The 13,209-nt window shown below is 40.7% G+C and overlaps 1 long non-coding RNA gene and 1 pseudogene across 2 annotated transcripts in view; one reads left to right on the top strand and one right to left on the bottom strand.

The window, feature by feature from the left end:
- The window catches only part of LOC309545205, a 40,387-nt gene that overhangs the window by 4,862 nt on the left and 22,316 nt on the right, over positions 1–13,209 (bottom strand). Inside the window, exon 2 of the long non-coding RNA XR_014224880.1 lies at positions 594–620. This is a non-coding gene — a long non-coding RNA (uncharacterized lncRNA). The remainder of the gene's footprint in view (positions 1–593; positions 621–13,209) is intronic.
- LOC309545193 (large ribosomal subunit protein eL42-like) lies at positions 2,809–3,170 on the top strand (annotated as a pseudogene). Its single transcript has one exon. The product of its transcript is annotated as a large ribosomal subunit protein eL42-like (transcript).

Genomic DNA, 13,209 nt, shown 5'->3' on the forward strand with positions numbered 1-13,209 from the left:
GAATATACAATATACTGTATATGTGTAAAGCGCTGTGTAAATTCACAGTGTTATATAGGTACCTGTAATAAATAATTTCACATAAAAAGCCTGTTTAGTTTTTTTTTTTTTTTAATTAGCACAGGGGACAACACTTTCATTCAATGTGTCCTTTGGATTTCAACGAGACCAGCCAGCAGCACAAAGTCCTCTTCTCCCCTCTAATAAGCTTTTGGTGCTGCAGGGGTTAATACAATAGGCTGGACCGGTCACAGCTACTCATCAAGAATAGCAGCTACAGTATGTCCACCTTTTGCACCCCCCGCCTAGCTTCATAAAAGCTATACTATAGCTTCCAGCAATGAAAAGCAGAGAGCTTTTAATTGATGGACGCTATAGTACAGCTCAAATGCATTAAGAAGGGGGCAGCCAAGGTAAGCACTCATGAAAAGTGCCAGTGACACATCCAGTCAAACTGTTTAACCCTTTAAGCCTAGATTTGCAAAAACCAAGTGTGTCACCTCAACACCAGACCACCGATTACTGTTTAACAATATGAAGCACTTTTCATAACAATTTTTCCTGAGAAGTCATACCTGCCCCAAAGCACTTACCATTGCTTCTTATGACAGCACCCAAACCTGCAGAGAAAAAAAAATACACCAACGTGACTCAACTGTACTCTGAATCAAATGCTATTTTTATTAAAATACAATGAAAACAAAACATCAACCTAAAAATTATGGCAATTATAGTCACTAGAAAATTTCAATAACAAACTTGAAATACCTATGTTTAAAGTTCATGTGAGTTTCTTACTCCAGAAGAATCCTACCTACCTTGTTAGATGTCTACAGCCTTTGCGTTACCTGTATTCTAGAGCTGGGTTACCAGTGCCTGCACACTTATTTTCCATAGACTTGAATGGGATGTACCCATATAGCGGGAACACACTCTTTTTCAAGTCTATGGGACATTAGTGAGCAGGAACCGTCAGCTAGGCTTTGTACTAGGATTTGTACTGGACAGGTTGCGGACAAAGTAGGCCAAAACAGCACTTGGACAAGGTAATTACAGACCTGCTATATGGGGGACATCTACTGTATATATATATATATATATATATATATATATATATATATATATATATATATAGATATATATATTGAGGAAACTTGGTAAATTGTTCAGCAAACATATATATGTACTTTAACAAGGTCATAAACATGGAAATATCATCACACACCAGAGCAAGCAACTAGAAACAGTTCCAGCCTTTAAAGTGAAAAAAAAAAAAAAAAACACTTGCTGCTATCCACCACAATGTAATGCTGTGTGAAAAAGCACTGTGTGTAGATATCTGCTGTCCTCTACAGTCAATATTTGTAAATAGCTGTGCTGCTTATCACAGAATTATGTATAGTACTTCCTTTATCTGGATTTTTGGGTTGAAAACCCCAGACTGAGGCAGTGAAGAGAGAGAGAAAGTCTGAGACACATGTCCCATTCATGGAAGAGTTGTTGCTAAATCCATACCAGAAGCAGGGATTATAAGGCAAGCGCTGCTATGTTTAATAGTTTAGATTTGGTGCCCAAAGCTTCTGGGCAGATACAGTATATATACTGTGTATATCTAAAGACTGGTGACAGATGCATATCTGTCCCTTTGTTATCTTACATACACCATACCAGATAACTAAAGCTGGCCACAGGATGGATCAAAATCCCACCAGCTCAGCATTGACCGGCCAAATTTCAAAAGCTGCGTTCCAGGCTTGTTAGATGATGGGAAGACCCTTCAACCATAGTCCAACAAGCCTGGAATGCATCGCCATCATCCTCAGGGGCCCCTGCAACATTCTTCTGGGGATATCTCCATCATTACCTGCGTACCTGGGTATTTTTGCACAATTCCACCAGGACTCTTGCTGGGTCCTTTGCTGATATTACCAGTTTGTACATTGGATGTATGTACTGTTATTAATCTCTTTTTATATAAGGCTTGTATTATTTCCATACTGGTGTGCATCTATACATTTATGATTAATGTTATATGATGGTTGCAGTAGTTCCTCTGCTCCCAATTACTTTGATCAGATTGCTGGGTAATTTCCCAGGAAAGGAATCCCCTCTGTTCAAAGAGGCACTGTCCAGATTGGAGGCACTGACACAACCTTAACAAAACCCACTCTTCCACTTAGCAAAAATTCTGGTTCTTAATTACTTAACCCCCCCCCCAAAACAGGGTTACATAGGTTTTTTTAAAAAGAAAGCAAAATTAGAAGCAGTATGTCTTCATACTAAATGGAATGACAAGCAGACTTTCTGCACAGAAAATGCTGGAAGAGGAAAGAGGGGGAGTAAGTTACTCATCTTCCTTTAACTAGAAATGTGGGTGCTGCCATTGTTGAATTGTTTTTAAATGTGCAGGCTCTGCAGCCCCCTCATTTGGATTCAGGTTTTAATACCCAACAATTTACTAACGTGAATCAAGAATGCAGGATAGGAAACCATTGAAGACTTCACTTTCTGCATGTTTGTTCTATGGCAGTGATTCTTCAGTAATGTTGCTAGGAGTAGGAATATAATTTTAAAGAAAAATAAAAAAAAAGGAAAAAAAGGCACTGTAAATATAGAAGCTCCCATATTCACATCACAGTCTTAAAATGAGTGTCATCCAACACCAATTCTCCATCATACTGAAATGAAGATGGGTACCAGGAAAACAGGCTATTATAACCTATGTCCACACCTCTTGTTGGTTTGGTGCTTGTCTGAAATTACAATGCAAGACGTGAGCACTGCCCTTCTTTTACGCGGCCGGCCAAGATGGTGAACGTCCCTAAAACCCACCGAACTTACTGCAAGAAAGGTGGGAAGCATCAGCCCCACAAGGTCGTCCAGTACAAGGGAAAGACTCCCTCTATGCCCAGGGAAAGAGGAGATACGACCGCAAGCAGAGCGGCTACGGTGGGCAGACCAAGCCAATCTTCCGTAAAAAGGCAAAGACCACCAAGTGCTGAGGCTCGAGTGTGTTGACTCCAACTGCCAATCAAAGTGGATGTTGGCTATAAAGAGATGCAAGCACTTTGAGCTTGGAGGAGACAAGAAGAGAAAGGGACAAGTCATCCAGTTCTAAGCTGCAGTATCACTTTGAAAATATAATAAAATCTTAAAAATTCAAAAAAAAAGATGTGAGCACTAAAACTGATAAATGTTGTGGACCCCAGCACCCCACAGACCTACCTGCACAGCAAATGTCTAATGCTTTGTATGGTGGCCCTGTTAGTTGATTTCCACTACTCTATAAATGTGAATATAGATTTTCCCAATTGCCAAGCCCTGCTTTTACTAAAGTCCCAGCATGCTTTGCAACACACGGTGGCCCACTATAGCTGAGGAGCCACAGGTTAGACCAGGGTTTTTATACAACTCCAATATTGTACACAAATATTAAACATAGACAAAGCTGTAAAACAGATTTAAAAGTAGGTAAAAAGTTGTATGCAACATGACACTCAGCAAATTATATAAGACTATACCCCTGTATACATATACCAAATTCATGTTATTTGAACATTTATTCCATGTTTAGGAAATAAAAATTGCATGAAAAGCTTTGTCATATGTATGTCACTAAAGGCAAGCTTTTGCAAGGATAAAATGCAGAACGCATACTTGTCAGCTGAAAAGTTCTGTAGGTTATAAATATAGAATGTCAAAGATGTTTGACTATTGGAACATGCATAGTAGGATAACAGTATAAATAATTCCCACTATAAATTATATTAGTGAATCTAGTTAAAAAATTCAATACTACAGAGGGCAAACATGGTAAAGAATGCATGTCATCTGACAGTACAATACCATGTCAGGAAAATATTTGTTTTATTACCTAGGTGTCTGGTGCAAGTGTGACATTTCTCTTGGGGAGGAAACTGTAGTAAAGTAAGAAAACTTTCTGTGATCATTAACTTTGTCTTAATTAAACAATTTCTTCCCCACTGGTACAACTGACAAAACAGACTATCGATGAGAAGCAGTCTGTCAACAAAAAACATGCTGAGACACAAAGCTCATCTCGAGGGAGTGACATCCTCCTAAGACGATGACAGTTAACCTTCAGCCAAAGACATTGTATGCATTCTAAATCATGCAATGTCAGAAAAGACAGAACCAAAGACTTTTCTTACATAATACATCTAGCAACAAAACGTGATGTTTACAAAAGACTGATTATACAGGTCCTTCTCAAAAAATTAGCATATTGTGATAAAGTTCATTATTTTCTGTAATGTACTGATAAACATTAGACTTTCATATATTTTAGATTCATTACACACAACTGAAGTAGTGCAAGCCTTTTTTTTGTTTTAATATTGATGATTTTGGCATACAGCTCATGAAAAACCAAAATTCCTATCTCAACAAATTAGCATATTTCATCCGACCAATAAAAGAAAAAGTGTTTTTAATACAAATAAATATGTTCAGTTATGCACTCAATACTTGGTCGGGAATCCTTTTGCAGAAAGGACTGCTTCAATGCGGTGTGGCGTGGAGGCAATCAGCCTGTGGCACTGCTGAGGTGTTATGGAGGCCCAGGATGCTTCGATAGCGGCCTTGAGCTTATCCAGAGTGTTGGGTCTTGCGTCTCTCAACTTTCTCTTCACAACATCCCACAGATTCTCTATGGGGTTCAGGTCAGGAGAGTTGGCAGGCCAATTGAGCACAGTAATACCATGGTCAGTAAACCATTTACCAGTGGTTTTTGCACTGTGAGCAGGTGCCACGTCGTGCTGAAAAATGAAATCTTCATCTCCATAAAGCTTTTCAGCAGATGGAAGCATGAAGTGCTCCAAAATCTCCTGATAGCTAGCTGCATTGACCCTGCCCTTGATAAAACACAGTGGACCAACACCAGCAGCTGACATGGCACCCCAGACCATCACTGACTGTGGGTACTTGACACTGGATTGGCATTTTGGCATTTCCCTCTCCCCAGTCTTCCTCCAGACTCTGGCACCTTGATTTCCGAATGACATGCAAAATTTGCTTTCATCCGAAAAAAGTACTTTGGACCACTGAGCAACAGTCCAGTGCTGCTTCTCTGTAGCCCAGCTCAGGCGCTTCTGCCGCTGTTTCTGGTTCAAAAGTGGCTTGACCTGGGGAATGCGGCTCCTGTAGCCCATTTCCTGTACACGCCTGTACACGGTGGCTCTAGATGTTTCTACTCCAGACTCAGTTCACTGCTTCCGCAGGTCCCCCAAGGTCCGGAATCGGTCCTTCTCCACAATCTTCCTCAGGGTCCGGTCACCTCTTCTCGTTGTGCAGCGTTTTCTGCCACACTTTTTCCTTCCCATAGACTTCCCACTGAGGTGCCTTGATACAGCACTCTGGGAACAGCCTATTCGTTCAGAAATTTCTATCTGTGTCTTACCCTCTTGCTTGAGGGTGTCAATGATGGCCTTCTGGACAGCCGTCAGGTCGGCAGTCTTACCCATGATTGTGGTTTTGAGTAATGAACCAGGCTGGGAGTTTTTAAAAGCCTCAGGAATCTTTTGCAGGTGTTTAGAGTTAATTAGTTGATTCAGATGATTAGGTTAATAGCTCGTTTAGAGAACCTTTTCATGATATGCTAATTTTTTGAGATAGGAATTTTGGTTTTTCATGAGCTGTATGCCAAAATCATCAATATTAAAACAAAAAAAAGGCTTGCACTACTTAAGTTGTGTGTAATGAATCTAAAATATATAAAAGTCTAATGTTTATCAGTACATTACAGAAAATAATGAACTTTATCACAATATGCTAATTTTTTGAGAAGGACCTGTATATATATATATATATATATATATATATATAATGTGTTTTATTTTTACATATTACAGGATGCCAGTGATTTGTCCAGGACGGGCAATATATCTCCCTAGCATGGTCCTACTTTGGAGCAGTAGAGGGTAGACCTACTTGAAGGAGGATATACAGTATGCAAAAAAAACTCCTGGGAGAATGTGTGGAGGAGCCACTTGTTTGTTTTGTACTGCTGAAGTTAAGTGGGCTTTGTGTTTTATTATTGTACAGAAGAGAAGCCACTTTTTCTTTGCAGCTCAAAGCATTGTTCGATTGCCTTTTGATTTAAAAAAAAGCAACTGAAAAAATAAAAAATTGGTGTTTGGTTTATGGCCGCACTGGTCATCCCTCACCCACTGAATTTTACATTTGGTGCTCAGATGCAGGCACACAGTGCTACAGCTGGGAAAAGTCATTTAAATTGTGAAAACTAAAAATGTTAAGCGACAGTGTACCTTATGAATGCTGTGGTTTAAAACCACACAGGCTCTATGTTCTAAAGAAAGAGAGATAGAAGAGCTGGTCAAGGAGCTCGCACAGACCCGGCTCCTGCACAGCAGCAACAAGCTAACCAGACACAAGCAGAAAGACATGAGAAGGCCATGGCACAGGCAGTTGCAGCCCAACAGGAGTGTACCTGCTTGTTGACAGCCCAGCTTATTGCCTAAAGAGAGAGCCACCTTGCAGGAGTGCTGCAGATGTCTCTGGGAAATGCAAAAATAGCTATTGCTCTTTTTCTAGCTCAGTGTTCACTAGAAGAGTAGCCTATGCAATGTGTAACTATCCAAAGGGCATCCTTTTAAGTTAAAGAAGTTCGCACTACATGCCTTGATCGATGTGAGGGGCAATTTGAGTGTGCTTTGCAAGTAAGCCAGATCATCAAAAGGCCTTGCTACAGTCAGGCAACATGGTAACACTTGTGCACACCAGACTAATTGCAAGAATTGCTCCACTGTAAAACCCTCCAGGTTGTGTGTATACAAGAGGACGCTTGAAAGTATCCTGTGCCAGTGTCAATTTTACCACCTATTGAACTGTCACACAATAGATTGGGTTGGTAAGAAAAAAAAATGGATGATATTAAAGTGAGATGGAACAGACCTTTATTTTTGAAACTGTGGAAGCATATGAAATATAAACTGTATAGCTTAGTCACTTGAAGAAATGTAACATTCTCACAAATGAAGGTATCCTTACCAAACAAACAAGAAAACTAATTGTTGATGATAATGTTAATGTTGTTGGTAAAATGTTCCAGGTCTGCAGACCAAGCTCTCCTCAGTTCTAGCTTGTACAGGAAACACAGAGCAGGGGGAGCCATAGGCTCCTGCTGCAGTCAAACTCGTGTGAGGAGGGGGCAGGGGCAACACAGAGACTGGATAGGGAGGAAGGAGCAGACAGTGCCAGAGGGGGACTGTCAAAGAGGTGACTGCTCTGGGCAGGTAAGCAAAACCTCTTTTTCATTTTAAGATAAAAAAAAATCCTTTAGAATCACTTTATTTAGATCACAACATGGAGAGGACACCTGTGGGCCGAGATGACAAAAGGATAACCATTTGGTTTTACTGGCTGGTGTTAAAGGCTGAGGGATTAAGAGATGTGCTTCCTGCCCTCTTTGCCAGTTAACCACACTGGTGTCACTCTTCAAAAACCCCCATTGGTACCTCTACCTCAATTCAGCATATTGCAATGAATCTGGTTGGTTTCCTGGTAAACGAAGCCCGAGGACATGAATATATACATGTAGTTCTCGATTATACAACTAGATATCCAAAGGCTGTTACTCTCAGAAATACTAAGACAACTGCATGGAAGCTGTTCCATATGTTCAAGTACATTGCAGACTTCCATCACCCACAGTTGGCCTGGTCAACAGGTCTAACAAAACTGTGAACTCCGTGTTTAGAATGTAGCACAGAGAGATGGAAAGGCTTAGGATTACTTCTTGTACTATATGCCATATGGGAAGTCCCCCAGGCATCCACAGGATTTTCATCTTTTAAAAACAGAGACCCCTGTGGATTGCTTGATCTGGGGAAACAGACAAAAAAATAATAGAACATATTTCCCAAATGCAAGAGCGGATCACACATTTAATGCTGTTGCTGAATAAATATCTCTAGAGTGCTCAGGAGGCACAGAAGAGATGGCACAACCATTCAACCAAAGTTGAGAGAGTTCAGGTAGAGGACAGAGTAGCTATACTATAAGTCAAATAGCAGGGAACATTTGATGTTGTGGAAAAGGTAGGGTAGGTAAAACAGCCCAGAGAAAACCTACAAATCTAACACGTGAACATGAAACCCTGGAAGGACCAGGAACAGGTGTTCACTCTGGTTGATGCCAATCTAGGATGCCCAGCAGATATCAACCAGGTAAAGATTGCTACCAGTCTGTCCAGATCATAAACTCAGAAAGCAAATACATTTGTACAAAGAAACAAGGAAATCTTTTCAGATCTACCTGGTCTCACACATCATTGAACATGACGTTATCACATAACCCTATGTGAAGGTCCATGCAGAACTGTATTGGAGAAAGCATAAAAATTATGATGGCCTCTCGTGTCTACTGTATGGAATCTTGTGGTGTCTCCACCACCTTCGGGTGGAGGTAGCGGTGGGAAGATGTGTCGAAGATGTCAAGAATGGAAACAGGATCTGTGATATATAGCCCCAGTATTTAGGTTATGGTCCCTTTAAGGGACGGGGGGGGGGGGGGCAGGGTTAATTTACTTGAAATCCGGTTTTTATTCAGGAAACTCCTGGGAACATGTGTGGAGTAGTAAAAAGTTGGTCAGGGAGATAGCCAGTGATACCCTTCCTGTAGGTAAAGCCTTGTTTGCTGCTGGAAGCATTGGTTTTTCCCTTTTTAAAAAGGATAGTTTCTATTATTATATAGCTGTGCTGGTATACCCTGACCTCCTGAACTTTAATAAAATATTTTTTAAAAAAAAGTATACACTGTATATACAGCAGGTAAAATAAATATTGAACACATCACCATTTTTCTAGGTAAATCTTTTTCTAAAGGTGTTATTGACATAAAATTGCTACCACGTCATTAACAACCCATGCAATCCATACATAAAAAGCAACCAAAACAAAAGTTCAGAAATTAAATCATATGTAATGAAATGGAATGACACAGGAAAAAGGATTGAACACATGAAGAAAGGGAGGAGCAAGACAGGCACGGAAAGCAAAGATACCAGCTGAAATCTATCAGAAATTAGAAAGCAATCCTGCCCCTGGTCAGTGCAAATTACCATCAGCTGGTTCAGCCTCAACTGCTGGCCTATAAAAAGGGGTCTCATTACCAAGGTGTCACACAAGAAACATCTCATGATGGGGAAAAGCAAAGAGCTCTCTCAAGACCTTTGCAACCTTATTGTTGCAAAACATACTGATGCCATTGGTTACAGAATGATTTCTAAACTTCTGTTCCAGAGAGCACTGTTGGGGCCATAATCCGGGAGTGGAAAGAACATAACTAACATTAATCGGCCACGAAGAATTATCAGAAGAGTTGTCCAAGAGCCAAGGACCACTTGGGGAGAGCTTCAGAAAGACCTGGAATTAGTAGGTACAATTGTTACAAAGAAAACAATCAGTAAAGCACTCAACCGCTATGGCCTGTATGCACACTCACCACAGAAGACTCCATTGCTGAACAAAACGCATGTTAAAGCTGTTTTAACCACTCTAGTACCGCTCACAGTAATACTACTGCGGCAGAGTGGCTCGTTCCCGTCCAGTCACGTAGTATTAACGTGACTGGACTCCTCCCCTTCTGGGCGGCGCTTGCGCGCCGCCGGAGGCTCGCTCCCGCTGTTTTCATTCACAGCGGGAGTCGGGCCAGGGGAGGAGCAGCGGCGATCGCCGCTGCTCTTACCCGATCGTCGGGGATCGAGTCTGGAGATCCGCCCGCTGTGTGTAAACACAGCGGGCGGATCTCCATAGTGACAGGGAGTGACAGATCGGACTGTTCAGCATAGCTGGACATCCGATCTGTCCATGAATCACATAGTCACCTCCCCCCCTACACGTCAGTAAGCACCAGGCATACATTAACCCCTCCCTCTCCAATAAAATTAACCCCTTCCCTGCCAGTGTCATTTTTACAGTAACAGTGCATATATACAGCACTGATTACTGCAGTAATGTCACTGGTACCCCCAAAAGTGTCAAAAATGTCAGTCAGGGGTCCGGTCTGTCCGCCGCAATGTCGCAGTCCCGCAAAAAAAATCGCAGATCGCCGCCATTACGCGTTAAAAAAAAACACCAAAAATGACAGAAATCTTTCCCTTTGTTAGTAAACGCAATAACTTTTGCGCAAACCAATCAAAATACGCTTATTGCGATTTTTTTTACCAAACATATGTAGCATAAAACAAATTGGCCAAAAACTTTTAAAAAAATTGGTTTTTACATCTTTTTTGGGGGGAATTTCATATAAAAAAATGTGAAAAATATTGTTATTTTTTCAAAATAAACGCTCTTTTTTTGTTTATAGCGCAAAAAGTAAAAATCGCACAGGTGATCAAATACCACCAAAAGAAAGCTCTGTTTGTGGGGAAAAAAGGACGTAAATTTCGTTTGGGTACGGCGTCGCACGACCGCGCAATTGTCAGTTGAAGTCGCACAGCGCCGAATCGCAAAAAGTGGCCTGGACGGAAGACAGCAAAATCCTCCGGTTGTAAAGTGGTTAATGTTTGCTGCACATTTCACAAGCCTGTGAAATACTGGGAGCATATAGTCTGACCACGAGACCAAAATTGAACTCTTTACATGCCATAATATACACCATGTTTAAAGTAATATCACCCCAAAAACACCATACCAACAGTGAAGTTTGATGGTGGGAACATCATGGTGTAGGGCTGTGTTTTCAGCATACGGTACTGGCAATCTTCTTGTAATTGAAGGAAGGATGAATGAAAAAAACATACCAAGACATTCTTGATAAAAATCTGCTACCATCTACCAGAATAATGAAGGTGAAACAAGGGTGGACATTTCAGCAAGACAATGCTCCCAAACACAAAGCAAAGGAAACTCTCAAATAAAGCTGCTAAGAATAGCGCGCTCCCGCCCCTGCTCGTTCGCGGACCCCCCCCCCCTCGTATGACTGGCGGACCCGATGTCCGCCGGTCACTCGCGATCGTCGGGTGGAGAGGGAGAAAGGCAGGCGGCTAATGTAAACAAAGCCGCCTGTCATTCTCCCCTGTGTAAAAATGTCAGTCAAGGGTCCGATCTGTCTGCTGCAATGTCGCAGTCCCGCAAGAAAAAAAAAAAATCGCAGATCACCACCATTACTCATTAAAAAAAATAAAATAAAAATGACAAAAATCTTTCCCTTAGTAAACACAATAACTTTTGCGCAAACCAATCAAAATACGCTTATTGCGATTTTTTTTTACCAAACATATGTAGCAGAAACCAAATTGGCCTAAAATGTTAAAAAATTTTGATTTTTACTTTTTTTTTTTTTGGGGAATTTCATATAAAATAAATGTGAAAAATATTGTTATTTTTGCAAAATTGTCGCTCTTTTTTTGTTTATAGCGAATGATCAAAAAATCACACAGGTAATCAAATACCACCAAAAGAAAGCTCTGTTTCTGGGGAAAAAAAGGACATCAAATTCGTTTAGGTACAGCGTCGCACGACCGCGCAATTGTCCGTTAAAGTCACGCAGTGCCGAATAGCAAAATAGGCCCTGGTCAGGGAGGGGGTAAAATCTTCCGGGGCTTAAGTGGTTAATACTTATTTTACCATATACAGTATCTCACAAAACTGAGTATACCCCTCACATTTTTGTAACTATTTTATTATATCTTTTCATGTGACAATACTGAAGAGATTACACTTTGCTACAATGTAAAGTAGTGAGTGTACAGCTTGTATAACAGTGTAAATTTGCTGTCCCCTCAAAATAACTCAACACACAGCCATTAATGTCTAAACCGCTGTCAACAAAAGTGAGTACACCCCTAAGTGAAAATGTCCAAATTGGGCCAAAAGTGTCAATATTTTGTGTGGCCACCATTATTTTCCAGCACTGCCTTAACCCTCTTGGGCATGGAGTTAACCAGAGCTTCACAGGTTGCCACTGGAGTCCTTTTCCACTCCTCCATGACGACATCACGGAGCTGGTAGATGTTGGAGACCTTACGCTCCTCCACTTTCCGTTTGAGGATGCCCCACAGATGCTCAATAGGGTTTAGGTCTGGAGACATGCTTGGCCAGTCCATCACCTTTACCCTCAGCTTCTTTAGCAAGGCAGTGGTCATCTTGGAAGTGTGTTTGGGGTTATCATGTTGGAATACTGCCCTGCAGCCCAGTCTCTGAAGGGAGGGGATCATGCTTTTCTTCAGTATGTCACAGTACATGTTGGCATTCATGGTTCCCTCAATGAACTGTAGCTCCCCAGTGACGGCAGCATTCATGCAGCCCCAGACCATGACACTCCTACCACCATGCTTGACTGTAAGCAAGACATACTTGTCTTTGTACTCCTCACCTGGTCGCCGCCACATACACTTCACACCATATGAACCAAATAAGTTTATCTTGGACTCATCAGACCACAGGACATGGTTCCAGTATCCATGTCCTTAGTCTGCTTGTCTACTAAATTTAACATACCTGCTCCACATTCACAAGTGAGACCTTATAATACTAAGGAGTCACATGACACCGGGGAGGGAAAATGGCTAATTGGACCCAATTTGGACATTGTTACTTTGGGGTGTACTCACTTTTGTTACCAGTGGTTTAGACATTAATGGCTGTGTGCGTAGTTATTTTGAGGGGACAGCAAATTTACACTGTTATACAAGCTGTACACTCACTACTTTACATTGAAGCAAAGTGTTATTTCTTCAGAGTTTTCACATGAAAAGTTAGAATAAAATATTTACAAAAAATGTGAGGGGTGTACTAATTTTTGTGAGATACTGTGTGTGTGTATATATATATATATATATATATATATATATATATATATATATTTTTTTTTTTTTTTTGACAATAGGTTAATACTGGAATATTCTCTGTAAGATGTTGGAGGTTGATTACATCTCGTTTAACCTGCACTCTAGGAAGTAGGATGAATTCAGGTTTTTGATTTAGTTAATTATGTAATTAATATCTTATTTGTTCCTGGTGTAAAGTTTCTCTATAAAATGGATGTAAAGAAATTGTCATTATGTTTGTTCCTACCTGAAGAAGGGCGTGAGCATTATTGCCGGAAACTGTTGTGGAACATTGTGCAACAACTTGGTATGTAAAAGTTTTTTTTCATTTTTAATAAATCACAAGTGCAGCAATCCTTGGACTTATTTATATGGCCATTGAGAGTGCCTAAATTGCA

Source organism: Pelophylax lessonae (genome assembly GCF_965119305.1).
Source record: "Pelophylax lessonae genome assembly, chromosome: 2".
In the NCBI taxonomy this organism is placed as follows: Eukaryota; Metazoa; Chordata; class Amphibia; order Anura; family Ranidae; genus Pelophylax; species Pelophylax lessonae.